Source organism: Hylobates moloch, unplaced genomic scaffold (assembly GCF_009828535.3).
Source record: "Hylobates moloch isolate HMO894 unplaced genomic scaffold, HMol_V3 SCAFFOLD_1, whole genome shotgun sequence".
NCBI lineage: Eukaryota > Metazoa > Chordata > Mammalia > Primates > Hylobatidae > Hylobates > Hylobates moloch.
The window spans coordinates 38,511,001-38,516,179 of record NW_026652276.1 but is presented as its reverse complement, the minus strand read 5'-3'; positions in this window follow the sequence as shown (position 1 = coordinate 38,516,179).

Sequence of the window (5,179 nt, the reverse complement as noted above, 5' to 3'; positions counted from 1 at the left end):
TTCAGACAATGTGAAAGTAAAGATGAGGAAAGCAGAGAGAGAGAGAATCCTAACTGTATTTGCATCCTTGGTTCAGGTTGTCGGAGGACTAATTCTATTTCCCTCCTTCCCTGGGTTTGGATATATAAACAAATAGATTCCCTTTTCTGCCAAAACTGGCTCTTTGTATCATTTGCAACAAGAGTAAGGATTAAAATAGCAATGTTTTTAAGCCTGCAACAATTCCTTGTTTCTTGTAACAGTTTCCAATTAGCTCCTCTGACTGGCTTCAAAGCTGGTCATAACCCCCTCCTTCTCTGCCTCCACTCAGCTGACCTCATCTTTTCTTACTCAGTTTATGGAGTTTGCTTTTGTGGCTTTGCTCTTGTTAGTCTCCTTGTCAGGACTATGTTCATTTCCCCCTCCCTGCCCATCCAAATCCTATCCAACCTTCCCAGCCACTCCCAGTACACATCAATGAAACATTCACCAAATCAGCCACAGAATTCCCTTTCATAATGTTTATAATATGCAAGGTCTATATCATGCATTCCACATTCCACACCTATGTCTTTTTTTTTTGAGACGGAGTCTTGCTCTGTCACCCAGGCTGGAGTACAGTGGCATGATCTCGGCTCACTGTAACCTTTGCCTCCCAGGTTCAAGCGATTCTCCTGCCTCAGCCTCCTGAGTAGCTGGGATTATAGGCATGCACCACCACGCCCAGCTAATAATCAGTAGGTGATGCACACCTACTGTGCATCAGGACCAGTAGGGCACCAATGATAAGCCCCAGCCCACATCTGGGGCTGGGGTTGGGGAAGGAATGAGTAGGTAATGTATAGGGCACTTTTAGAGCAATAAAATTGTTCTGACTGATACTGTAATAATGGATACATGACATCACACATGTCAACAGGGTTTCACCATGTTGGTCAGGCTGGTCTCGAACTCCTGACCTTGTGATCCATCGCCTCAACCTCCCAGAGTACTGGGATTACAGGCATGAGCCACTGTGCCTGTCCCTTATGCCCACTTTTTATGGTTTGAGGTCACTCCAAATAAATTATAAACCCCATGAGGACTAGAACTATACCATGTCTTACATTTTGCACTCATAGAGCTACCTGTGCATGCTGATTAATTCAATCACATGTTAAGAAAAAGCTCAGAAATGGCCGGGCGCGGTGGCTCACACCTGTAATCCCAGCACTTTGGGTGGCCGAGGCAGGCGGATCACGAGGTCAGGAGATCGAGACCGTCCTGGCTAACACGGTGAAACCCCGTCTCTACTAAAAATACAAAAAATTAGCCGCGCATGGTGGCAGGCATCTGTAGTCCCAGCTACTCAGGAGGCTGAGGCAGGAGAATGGCGTGAACCTGGGAGGCAGAGGTTGCAGTGAGCCGAGATCACACCACTGCACTCCAGCCTGGGCAACAGAGCGAGACTCCATCTCAAAAAAAAAAAAAAAAAAGAAAAAGAAAAAGCTCAGAAATATTAAGGGAGAGTCCTCTGTGGAAGAAAGTGCAGTGGACATTGTGAACATTTGTAAGTGAGAAATGGCCTAGTACATTGGAGGACAGTTTCATGACACTAAGTTGTTATTCTTATGCTGTATGCTTTCTCATCATTTCCACAAAGATAATTTAAGAATGGGAAGTAAGACCTGATGGGGAAATAAGAAGCCAGAATTATTTAGCTGTGAGAAGAAGAAGTGGAAGAGGACCTGACAATCTTAACATTTGTGGAAATTTGCTATCCAGAAGATAGGGTTCTTCCTCCTCAGGAATTAAGAATGAGGTGGGGCATAAGCATATAATCACATGACGAAATTTAAGTATGTCTAGATAGATTTTTCACCACAAGGGTGTCAAACAATAAAATGAGTTCTGAACTTTGTATAATGTATTTCTTTCTCTTTTTCTTTCTTTCTTTTTTTGAGACAGAGTCTCGCTCTGACGCCCAGATTGGAGTGCAGTGGTACAATCTCAGCTCACTGCAAGCTCTGCCTCCTGGGTTCACGCCATTCTCCTGCCTCAGCCTCCCAAGGAGTAGCTGGGACTACAGGCGCCTGCCACCACACCCGGCTAATTTTTTTGTATTTTTAGTAGAGACGGGGTTTCACCATTTTGGCCAGGATGGTCTCGATCTCCTGACCTCGTGATCTGCCCTCCTCCGCCTCCCAAAGTGCTGGGATTACAGGCTTGAGCCACCGTGCCCGGCCTTCTTTTTTTTTTTTGAGACAGAGTTTCTATCGCCCAGTCTGGAGTGCAGTGGTGAGAACTTGGCTCACTATGACCTCCATCTCCTGGGATCAAGCAATTCTCCTTGAGTAGCTGGGATTACAGGTGTGTGCCACCATGCCCAGCTAATTTTTGTATTTTTTGTAGAGACAGGGTTTGGCCATGTTGGTAGGCTGGTCTCAAACTCCTGGCCTCAAGCGATCCTCCTGCCTCAGCCTCCCAAAGTGCTGGGATTACAGGCGTAAGCCACCATCCCAGGCCTGTATAATATATTTCTATGGTAGTTCTAAAAAAGTCTTTTTAAAATGGCTTAAGGGTAATTTTGCCTAAAAGTAAGGAATTGAGGCTGGGTGTGGTGGCTCACGCCTGTAATCCCAACACTTTGGGAGTCCGAGGCTGGTGGATCATGAGGTCAGGAGTTCAAGACCAGCCTGGCCAAGATGGTGAAACACCGTCTCTACTAAAAATACAAAAATTAGCCAGGTGTGGTGGTGGGCACCTGTAATCCCAGCTACTCGGGAGGCTGAGGCAGGGAATTGCTTGAACCCAGAAGGAGAAGTTTGCAGTGAGCCGAGATTGCACCACTGCACTCCAGCCTGGGTGACAGAGGGAGACTCCATCTCAAAAAAAAAATAAATAAAAAATAAAGAATAAGATGGCCACAAAAATTTCTTACAAACGCTAAGAATCTACTTTATATGACTTTTATGCAGAAGGGAGAACAGTTTTCAAATGTTTCCCCATATGCAGATGCTTATATCATTTTCTCCACAGAAGGAGGATCTCTTATTCCAAATACATATAGGGATAAGTTAAAAACCTTTGCTTGATCTATTTATCTGCTTGCTTCTAAGGGAAAACTTAACTAGGCTCAGTTGTAACCCTATTTCTGCTTATGAAATTATATTAATATCTGTTTTTTTTTGCATCAAGTGGAAGCACAAATTTTAAGTCCAAATCAGGTATTAAAAACACTCAACAATATTCCCTGCCTGGACAAGGATACCCTTTCCCCAATAATTCTAACATTAACACAAAACAGAGCCCAACTCTGTGTAGTACTGTGCATCAGGACCAGTAGGGCACCAATGATATGCCCCAGCCCACATCTGGGGCTGGGGTCAGGGAAGGAATGAGTAGGTAATGCATAGGGCACTTTTAGAGCAGTAAAATTGTTCTGCCTGATACTGTAATAATGGATACATGACATTACACATTTGTCAAAATCCACAGAATGTACAACACAAAGAGTGAACCCCAATGTAAACTATGGACTTTTGTTTTTTTTTGTTTCTGTTTTTGTTTTTTTGAGACGGAGTCTTGCTCTGTTGCCCAGGCTGGAGTGCAGTGGCGCAATCTCGGCTCACTGCAAGCTCCGCCTCCAGGGTTCATGCCATTCTCCTACCTTAGCCTCCTGAGTAGCTGGGACTACAGGCGCCTGCCACCGTGCCTGGCTAATTTTTTTGTATTTTTTAGTAGAGACGGGGTTTCACCGTGGTCTCGATCTCCTGACCTCGTGATCCGCCCGCCTTGGCCTCCCAAAGTTCTGGGATTACAGGCGTGAGCCACCGCGCCCAGCCATGGACTTTTGTTAAGAATAACATACCAATATTGCCTCATCAATTGTAACAAATAAACCACAGTAATGTAAGATGTTAATAAAAGGGGAAGCTAGGAAGGAAGTGTGAAGGAAGAATATGGGAACCCTGTACTTCCCATTCAACTTTTCTGTAAACCTAAAACTGCTCCCAAAAATAGCCTATTAAAAAAAAGTAATTCTAAACGCCTGAATTAGTACTTAGTTGGGGAAAAGAAAGGAAGCATAAAATAACTATATTGCTATATTTTGTTAAGAATATTATGCATAACGGTTATCTATCTGTAGTAAACTGTCTCTCCTACATTTTAAGCATCCAAGAAAAAAAAAATCTTATTGCTGTAATGACCAGAGTTTCATTGGAAATAAATTAAACTTGAAGCCATGAATATTTTTTGTGACTTTGCTTACTCACTCTGTGCCAATACTGGGGAGAACACCATATTGTCCTCCATAAGTAACTTATAATACTTATGGCAAACTTTACCCTTTCCTTTTCTACCTCTATTTCTACAGCAACAACTCAGTATCCATTTCAACCTTTATTTGGGTAAAAATATTGGCATCAAAGCTGGATCATGGACAGATAATGATGAAGTGTTTTCATTCCCTGTTCTTGTCATTACACTGTATTTTAAAACTGGAACAAATAATGGGCTTACCAGTTCTCCAGAAAGAATAGTTCCTTTCAAAGCCCTTTCTTATGGACATTACAGCCAAGTACAAAAGTTAGACAGTAAGTATTGCCAAAGGCAAGTAAAACGGTTCTATGGGAGCATGTAATGGGGAATACACTTGGGGAATGAATGTTGTCTGTGAGCTCAGGGAACAAATGAATGGGGGGAATGAAATAATTGCTTGAATGAATGGGGTGGTTTGAGGAATGACACAGGACTGTATATTTAATATATCAAGTATTTATACATTTATATTATATAGTATGTATAAATATATACATTTAACATATAAATGTATATTATACATTTGGTGTGCACTGGTACACCTAATGTTTCATATATACTTAAAGATCACATTCTCAGATGAACACAGCTAGTTCTAAAGAATACCAGCTGTTGGTGAAAGGGACCACTACCCTTTTTCAGTAGGGAAAGGAAGTATATCTTCTTTTTCTATGCTTTCAAGCATCTCTATTTAGTTGTTCTGGCTATGAATCTCAATCCTCAAACTCTCATGGGTGAAAAATGTCATATTTTTTTAGTTTTCACAAATTAAATTAACTTTGACTCCAAGTCTCCCCTTCTACAAGGACAGTTAGAAATTCAAGATCAGTCATTGCTGGGGCTCCTCTCCCCTGTTGTTCCCAACCCCCTGCCAGGGAGGTGCAGAGGCCTTACGTAT